This window comes from Nicotiana sylvestris, chromosome 2, assembly GCF_000393655.2.
Source record: "Nicotiana sylvestris chromosome 2, ASM39365v2, whole genome shotgun sequence".
NCBI lineage: Eukaryota > Viridiplantae > Streptophyta > Magnoliopsida > Solanales > Solanaceae > Nicotiana > Nicotiana sylvestris.
In genome coordinates, this window is record NC_091058.1 from 84890293 (window position 1) to 84900363 (window position 10071).

The window sequence follows — 10071 nt, forward strand, 5'->3', positions numbered from 1 at the left end:
GAACTTTAGGCGTAATCTTAAGTTAGTTCAATTTAAAACCTTGGCTGATTTTCAATGGAGGACATTAGTTGACTTGAGGAAAAATTGTATTTTAGAAATCAATTCAATATACAACACAAACTAAAAAAATTGGTGATGAAGGAAAAAGAGTTGGGGTGTGCAGATGAAAAAAGAAAGAGGAAGACACGAAAATTGGTTCTTAGGAGAGGTGGATGTGAAATTGGAGAAGAAGGGAGTAAGTGTTTAGATGGAGAAGAAAGGAGGGGGGTGGGGTCCAAGAAAGTCTATTCTTGCCGAAAAATGAGTTTTTAAAAATTAATGCTAATAAAACGAGCCTTTTTTATTTTTATTTTTATTTTATATTTTGCCAAATAAGCTTTTGGGTAGGTATTAAATTTATTTTGGATAAGTACCGGGAGATTATAGGACGCCCACAAAGATTAGATGTAAAACTAATTTTTCCGGACAAGTACAAAGTGCATCCTATGTATTTTCTCTAAAAACTACCATCCTCTTGTCAAAATCCAAATTGTAGACATGCTTATTTCTTACGTTTACTGACGGTCAAAGAAATATAAAGTAATAATTCAAAAGAAATATAAACTTAACAAGCTTGTTAGATGGCTTAATGACGACTTATTCGGACCTGAAAATTGTTAGAGCACTTCATTATTGAAATGATCGTGACTTTCCAATTTTGCATCGTCTGTAAACATATGGTACACTTTGTTTATGTCTTTTTCTTTTTCACTTATTCGGACCTGAGTTTGGTGAATTTGCAGTATTGAGTTGGAAAATGGAAGCCATGTCTGAGACTAGAGTCATCCAATGTCACCACCATGTTTCCAACTTTGAAGGAAACCCCCTTAAGTTTTACGCATGTCGTTAGCTTTGGACCATAATTGCCCCAATATCACATATTTGGAGGATGTTGTATGTTAAGTAGAGTATTTGAGGGATGAGAATATATTTACCTCTAAACTTAGAAGACCCTTGTGATTTTTTTTTCCTAATATCTCACGTACGACGGGATGCTGCGACATAAGATCCGTTTAGGCAGTGAGATGCATTACTTGTCTTGCGCCAACTAAGACCGCCAGCCACTAAAGTCAAAATAATAGTGAAAGTGAATTTTAAACTTCATTGCTCACTTCTTACACCTCCTTCAAATTACATGTCTCTGCTCAACATGATTATAAGAGTCTTGTCTCCTTAATTAAAAAGCAGAGAAAGATAGAAGCGCAGCTACCAAAATGTCTGCTGCTACTAACCTTGTATATCGACCTATACTAGTTACCCAACGTCAATTTCCCAGACTCAATAGATTTTCCACTTTCAAATTGGATTTCTCACGCAAATTCTTATCTCGAACATCCATTTCTCATTCTACAAGGTACCCACTTCCCCCTATGATGGATTCAGTCAAGAACCAAGGCGCTGCCGGTGATGAAGGTGTTACTCTTGGTGGTTTAGAACAAGAAGCTCTGTCCATGAATATTGGTTCGGGTGGAATAGAAGCTGCTCTCAATAGCCTGGTTAGTCAACCTTTGACATGCTCCGTACGTTTTACCATTGCTTCATGTTTATGTATCATTCATTTGACATTTTAGAAAGATTTCGCCAATTTCTGTGCTAACTTCTCCTCCGTGTGTATAATATACAGATAAATACATACACCAAACGAAGCACAGAGGAATAACTTGCTAATTTATTGAAGGTGTACGGGAATAATTACGGGAAAAAAATTGAAGTCTTCTGTAGAACTTGAATTATATCTAAGACGAAGCTCAACGTTTACTTTACACATATAAAAGATCTGATGAAGTACTTTTGTAATTGTTTGTTGTAATTTTCAGTTTTTTATGTCCTGTTTAGTTGGAACAATTGACATTGGAGATTGACCCTGATAAAGTCTTGCATTTGCGGCAATATTGTTGTTCGTTTTAGCTGCGAGTAGCTGGCTCTTAAAAGAGAGCTAGTTATATTGATTTCTAATGAATTTCATTGGGCAATTTAATTAATGTACATATTATTCTGATTCAGTGGCGAAACTAAAATTTTTCTCAAGGGTGTTCAAATTTGAAATAAGTAAAAACAATTCGACAAAGGGTGTTCAATATATGTTATATATCTCTAAAACCTAATATTTTTTCTATATACGCAATGTAATTTTTCGAAAGCAAAGTGTGGTTTCGCCCATGGTTCTGAAGATAAATGACGAATTTGAATTTCCATATGCGAGTGCCCAAGGGGGAATACTGCTACTGGTTTAACTGTTTCTATGTTATCTCTGGTTAATTAAGCTCATGTTTTTCAAGTTATTTCCCCTCTTTTTCGGCTTAAACGACATATTAGCTTCCATAAAGATTGTAATTTTGTTGTATAACTATATATCTAAATTGAAAAGTACGAATTGTGTTGTTTTCTATTCAACATTTTTTTTTTTAGGAATCAATGTCATTAGTTAAGGAAATGCTCCCTCACAATATCATGTTGGTCCTGTTAACCCATAGAATCGACGAGAAAATGAAGATAGAAAGTGATGAAACCCTAGTGTCTAAGACGAAGTGAGAGATCAGATATTAGACACATAAGATAAATAAAAGAATGATTCTCATTAATTAAAAATAGAACTGATGGTTCTATTTATATCTACAGTGCTGGTCTAGTGTAGTAAGTAAACCGGACAAGGGCCGTGTCCCTAAAATAAAAATAAGGCCCAACTGATAAAAGGCCCAATATGAAAAAGGTCAACCTGGATCTGGGCTTGATAGCTGAACTCCAACACCTCCCTCAAGCTGGAGGGTGAGAACACACCCAACTTGCACAACAATATGTGATGAGGGACACCGGTCAAAGCTTTAGTCAATTTATCAGCAAGTTGATGAGTGGTAGAGATATGCTGAAGAGAGATCAAACCAGCGGAAAGAACATCACGTACATAGTGGCAATCAACCTCAATATGCCTGGTACGCTCGCGGAACACTAGATTTTTAGTAATATGAAGTGCAGCTTGACTATCACAAAAAAAAAAAAGGAATAGGGGAAGTGATCACCAGGCCCATATCAGAAAGTAAACGAACCAACCAGGTTACTTCAGCAAAAATCTTTCTGAGAGTTCAATATTCAGCCTCTGCAGAAGATAAAGAAACAGTCTGTTATGTTGCTTCTTAGATTTTCAGGAAATGGGAGAACCCCCAAAAACAATATAGTACCGAGTGACAGACTTTCTGAATATGGGGCATGCAGTCCAATCTGAATCAGAGTAGGCCTTTAGGGAAAAATCAGTAGTATTGTTTGAGCAAAATACCCTGGGCAGGAGCAGTGAGAATATACCTAAGGACATGTAATGCAGCCAACAAGTGCGGCACCTTAGGAGAGACTAAAAATTGGCTGAGATGTTGTACTGAGAAGGAGATATCTAGCCTTATATGTTGACGGAGGTTGAGCTTGCCAACTAGCCTCTTATATAAGGAGGGATCAGGAAGTAGATCCCCAACATTAGGTGAAAGCTTAAAGTGTGGATCAAGAGGAGTAAGGACATGCTTCATATCAGGTGAAATTCCTGGAAAAGATCCCTTGTGTACTTGTGCCGATTGATAATATAACATTGAGGAAATTTGTTGACCTCAAGACCAAGGAAATATTGTACAAAACCAAGATATTTTATTTTAAACTGCTGGTCTAGAAAAGACTTCAAGGTAACCATCTCATTAGCGTCATTGCCAGCCAAGAGTATGTCATCTACATAAACAGCCAATAGAACAATAAAGGAGGAAGACACCTTGGTAAATAAAGAAGAATAATTCTTGCTAGGTTAATACCCTCTTGAAATGGGAGAGGCAGAAAGCTTGGCAAACCACTGCCTTGAGGCCATAGAGAGATTTTCTCAACCTACAGGCCAAAGGAGGATCAAATGATGTGGTGTTGATAGTGAGACCCAAGGGGATCTTCATGTATACCTCTTCATGAAGATCACCATGCAAAAATACATTTTTGACATTCAATTGATGGACAATCTAGTTATGCTTGATTGCAAGAGTCAGAAGACATTTGATTGCAATGATCTCGACCACTGGATTGAAAATTTCATTATAATCTAAGCTTTCCTGTTGAGAATCACCCCTGATAACCAGCTTGACCTTATACCTTTCAATGGAGCCATCACTCCTCTGTTTGACTTTATACATCCATTTCAAGGATAACCTTCTTTCCAGGTGGCAAAGTCACAATATCCCAGGTATGATTGGTATCCAAGGCCTAAAATTCCTTGAGCATAGCATCTTGTCATGCAGGATGAACTGCAACATGCTGAGGCTCATGTAAAGGAGAAGCTGGTAGAGAATGCTTGGATGGAGCAGCAGGACGTACAGACGTACAGATGTAGTCCTTAAGGTAACTAGGAGGATTAGAGACTCTAGTAGATTGTCTTAGAGGAGCTAGATCTGGGCAAGGGGCAGGAGGAATGACAGAGGAAGGAGAAGCTGAAGAAGGAGGAGGTACCTCAAGAGGAGGAGGAGGAGAAGGGGGATGGATGAAAGGTGTATGAGGAGACTGGACAAGGAAAGGAGTAAGAACATGATACTGGATATCTTCAAAGAAACCAGGAGTAGGAGGAGACACTAAATAGGAAGAAGGGACAGAAGAAAGAGGAGAGGAGTGGTATGGAAAGATGTGCTCATGACGTATGACATCTCTAGAGAAGAAGACAAAATGAGTGTCTAAGTTCAAGAGCTTACAACCCTTCTTTCCCAAGGGATAGCCCAGAAATACACATGGAGAGGCTCAGGCCTGAAGTTTATCTCTCCTTATCTTGGGAAAAGTGGCATAGCACAAGCAGCCAAAGGTCCTCAAATGGTGATAAGTGGGAGGATTGCCAAGTAAATTTTCATAGGGAGAAAGATTCTGAATGACAGTGGAAGTAAACCTATTAATAAGATAGATAGCTATTAAGACAAAATCACCTAAGTACCTGACAAGAAGTTTAGACTGGAAAAGTAATGCCCTAGATGTTTCTAAGAGATGTTTATATTTCCTTTCAACTACCCTATTCTGTTGAGGAGTGTGAGGTACAGTGGTCTGATGAATGATACCAGATTCAGCAAAGAAAGAAGTAGCTTAAAATAGATCCAAGTTCAAAGGCATTATCTGATCTAAGTGTTTGAATAGAAGTGTGGAAGTGAGTTTTGACCATGAAAATAAATATTTTAATGAGATTGAAAGCATGGCTTTTGCAGGAGTGTAAATGAGTCCAAGTGACTCTAAAGTAGTCATCCACAATGGTCAGAACATATCTAAGTTCATTTTACGTCTAAGTGTTATAGGAACCTATAGGTCAACATGAATAAGGTGAAAACAGTGAGTAGACTTAATAGAACTATATGGAAAAAAAAGTCTTTGTTGCCTAGCTAAAGGACACACGGAGAAAATAAAAGATTGCTTAGAAGATAATTTATCAGATAAACAAGAGATAGTTTTCATTCTAGAAAAAGGCATATGACCTAATTTTTGATGCAAAAAAAAAAATATCAGCTTTATTGATTGAAGTAACATGATTACAAGAAGTAGTGCAAGCACTGTAATCACATTACGCAAAGAAGTAGTAGCTGGAATGGTATTTACAGATAAAATAAGCTTAGTCAATTCAAAAGATGATTGAATTATAACCCATTTGGTGCTCTACCAATTTCCAACGGCCTCTTCCGAGAAAGGCCCTGTATAAGACAAGAAAATATGGTAAAGAAGGATGCACAACTGAATTGTAAAACTAATTGAGGAACATAAATGAGATTGAGCTGGAAAGAGGGAACTAGAAGTACATTTAATAAAGTAAAATCAGCACAAAGATTTAAAGAACAAGTGCACGTGACTTTTACTTTATAACCATTTGGGAGTGTTACTAGAAAGGAAAAAGGCAAAGGTTGAATGTTGTGTAAAAGGTCTTTGTGAGGTGTCATATGACTTGTTGCTCCTGAATCTAGAATCCAAGTGTTTATCTTTAAGTCTGGAGCACAACACAAGGCCACAAAATATACAACAAGACTGCAGAACACACTTGCAAAGGCACCCATGGCAGCATTGCTAATGGGAAGATCCTGAACTGGTGTGGCCAGATGATATTGTTGAAAAAGATTCATCAAGTGTTGATATTGCTCCCTGGTAAACCCATGAGCAGGAGCAGGTGTTGTCCCTTCAGGGGATGATGAAGATTCCACCCTAAGTTCATCAATTTGAGCACAAGCTGCAGACTTCTTTCCCTTAGTAAATTTGAAGCCCATTGGGAAGCCATGGAGTCTGTAACACTTGTCAACAGAATGTCCAGGCTTCCTACAATATTTACAAACAATATTGACCCTCTTGTTGTCAAAGTTGACCCTATGAGTGTAAAACTTGTTACCAATACTAAGTTGAGCAAGAGCAGGAGCTGGAGTGGATTTTACAGAAATGGAGGCAGAGTCTGAGAGGACATTGGCCCCTGATGATTGAAGCTCCCTCTGGTATTCATCATGAAGGAGCATAGAGTAAGCCTTTCCTAGAGTTGGTACATGAGTCATCATTAAGATGTTACTTCTGACATTGGAATAGGTGTCATTAAACCCAGTTAGGAAGTGGATGAGTTTCTTCCCTTCACTACATTGTGGTTCAGCCCACAAGGACAAGATGGATCAAAAGAAGCAGTTACTCATCCCACAACTTCCTAAGTTTTGTATAATAACTGGAAATATCAGAAGACCCTTGAGAGACACCGGCAATCTCTCTCTAGATTTGATAGTACCTACTGGCATTAGACTGCCCATACCGCTCATTTTTGTCTCTCTAAATCTCCTTTGTAGTGTCACAATGCAACACACTATCAACAATATCTTTGCACAAAGAATTGCTTAACCATATGTTAGTTTGAGTGACTTTATGGATTATTAAAGAACTTGATTGTTTACCTTACTCCTTACGCGTAAAGTAAAATAAGCGGTAACGTAAACGCAATAATTTTTACGTGAAAAATCATCCGTTTCAAAAGGTGCAAAGACCATGACCTACTACGTAAGATTTTTAACTTCCACTTTACTAGAACAATGAGCCAAGTGTATCAATTATAAATCTGTAACTCAATACTCTCCAGTACTCCTACTTCAACTATTTGATTTACAAGTTACTCTAACTTGTAAAACACACACTCACTCCAACTTACTAATTGTTTATGACACTTTGATTATAACTCAATTTTTCAAAAGACATTTACTAGACTGACTCAAGAAAAACACAACACTGGTACTAGACTTCAATGTAGAAAATGTAGTTCTTCAGTTAATGTGCAAAATGATGATCCCAGGGGTCCAAAAAGATAGTATTTAAATTCCCTGGACTTCGAGATCTTTTAGGAGTCCTATACGTAGCCAATTTCTCGTTTGATAGGAATCCTACTGCTCCAAGGACTCCACAAGTCTTGGACTTTTATCTCTCACTTATGCATGTGTATCTTCTTGGGCAACAACTCTTATCATGTTTAGCAGTTTTCTTCAAACAAACTCAGCCTGGGTAACTTTGTGATAATGTTAATGTCTTGCAAAGACGTACAATCATCAACCTTGAGGAGCTGGTCCTTACCCCTGAGGATCTGGTTCTTAGAGCACTTAAGCAACTATGTATAGGACCTGATTCTTAGAATATTTCATCTGAAAAAAATTTGTTAATCATTAAAATCTCAATACTCAACACCATGCAAACACCATTGTTGCATCTCACCCATTAATCATAGAGAAGGGACTTAGGAGGTGGCTGGTTGATTCTTCCATTGATCATTTCAGCCTTGTCTTTGCAGACAAGGCAATGCGAACATTTTTCTTCCAGGATACATAACCAGTTCCATTGAAAGGTACTGGTACAAGTAAACTTCCTGGGCTATCAGATGGATGTACATATAGAGGGTGGGAAGAGTCAATACAATGACTGGTGGTGGAGTCAATAGTTGAAGAAGTTGTGGAAGCGTCAGTACTCATATTTGCTTACCAACACTATCATTCAACTAGCAATTAAGTGATTCACACAATACAAATGACAAGTAACTAAACCAGGAGTTTCAAATCGAAAAATATACATCCATGTATCAGTGACCTATGATACAATATACAACAGAGGGAATAGCATAAAAAATCTCAAGCTAGGGCACAAAATTTATGAAATTGATCAAAATCTTAAGGAATTGAAAGATATTACCGGGTCTGCTTCAATAAATTGAAGGAGAGCAAGCTTACCTAGTCATGACTCGAAAGAAATCCAAATTCTTCCGGAGAACACACGAATTGTCCGTCGCCAAAAAATTGAAAGTCAACCAAATCGAAAAATTGAGCCGATGAATCGAAAGAGCTCGTCGAGAGCTATTCGGATCTTTGCTATGATACTATGTTAACCCATAGAACAATGAGAAAATGAAGATTGAAAGAGATGAAACCCTAGTGTCTAAGACAAAGAGAGAGATAAGATATTAGACGCATAAGGTAAATAAAAGAATGGTTCTCATTAATTAAAAATAAGGCCCAACTGATAAGAGGCCCAATATGAAAAAGGCCAGCCTGGATCTTGGCTTAATAGCTGAACTCCTTCAGGTCCAGCAGACCTGAATGTTTTTCAGCACTCTTTGTTCATTATTTGATCAAATTTCTTAACAAAGTGGCTGTCTAGCTATGTCTAGCTCTTAACTTGTTGCTTTGAATTCTTGGTGTTGTTAAGATTTCTAATAATAGTCCTAAAGTACAGAGTAAGAGGCTGATTGCTGCAGTTTTCGGTATTATCTTCTTTTGGAAACATGACATGGAAGCACTATGGGCTACTTCAGGTGCAATTATCAATATTTGTCTCTCAATTGTACTAAAGAGGATACTTAAACATGAATGCCCTGTTTCAACATTAAGATCAGACCCTGGAATGCCTTCTTCACATGCCTAGTATATCTTCTACACACTCACATTCTGTATACTCTCAAGTAAGTTTCTCATTGTTATTGATCAATATACAAAAATTTACTTGGTTTTAGATGATTCTACATGATCCATACATACTAATTGTCTATATACGTATGAGTTGTACGATACTAATTTTAATTTAAGAAAACAAAATAGCCATATCCTCTCTTCATTGTGCTCTTCAGAGGCTTTTATGCATCGCAGATAAAAATTGTAAAAACTAACATTAAGGATGATGTTTGTTGTAATGTTATTTAGTTATGCATATGTTTCCTATGTTTTCTCTCTTTCTTCTCCTAGAGTACACTCTGCCTTCTTTGAGCAGCTACTATTCCATATTCTTTAATAGAACCGTTGGATAAGATTTCTACATAGTCAAGTTTGCAAATGCGGTGAAATATTGTTAGGAGTTTGTCCTGACTTTCTGATGATATTTGGTTTTCCTATCTCTTAAAGGATAAACAACATATTTACCATATTTGATTTTATCTTTTAAGAAAAAAATATAATTCTTCCATATTTTTGGCTAGTCCTTATTCTAGGAGAAAAAGGTTTTAGACTTCTATAAATTATGGATCATTTCCTTCTAATTTAGGAACATCCAGAGTGTAGCCATAAGACGTTTAAGATTCTTGTTTAGAGGAAGAATTTTTGGGATAACTTTCCACTTGTATGTGTCTCTTTGTGAGGTTGTTCTCTCAATATTTTGTACTTTTTTTTATATAGTGAATTGTTCATCTTTGACTGTAGACGCAAGTCGATTGACCAAATCACATTAAATGTTTGTGTCTCTTTTGTTATCTGATTTATAGTCGTTCAAGATTTGTGACCTGACTATTTTGATCCTAACAAATAGCTCTCTCAGTCGATTTAGCATTTAGAAGAATATTAGTAACATTTTTCCAAGAGATAGTCACACCAATTATTTAGATGGTTAAATGAACCGAGAACTGTTCCACCATGACTGGTTCTCTTGAACAATATGTTATTGATAAAAATTAAAGAATACCTAAAAGCTGAAGATGACAGCTAAAGGAGTAAGATTAATTATTGTTACTTCTTGTGGATCTATGTACATTCGTATGGCTTAACGATACATTAGGGAAAGGGC

The 10071-nt window shown here is 36.9% G+C and overlaps 1 long non-coding RNA gene across 2 annotated transcripts; it reads right to left on the minus strand.

Moving 5' to 3' along the window:
- Nucleotides 1-2596: 2596 nt before the first annotated feature.
- Nucleotides 2597-8480, minus strand: LOC104240086 (uncharacterized). Of its 2 annotated transcripts, XR_011405380.1 has the most exons (3): nt 8253-8480; nt 3216-5714; nt 2597-3133 (listed from the first exon to the last, which is right to left on the minus strand). It is a non-coding gene; the product is annotated as an uncharacterized lncRNA (long non-coding RNA). The 2 variants fall into 2 exon arrangements; XR_714329.1 differs by having other exon boundaries at nt 2597-5714.
- Nucleotides 8481-10071: the final 1591 nt, after the last annotated feature.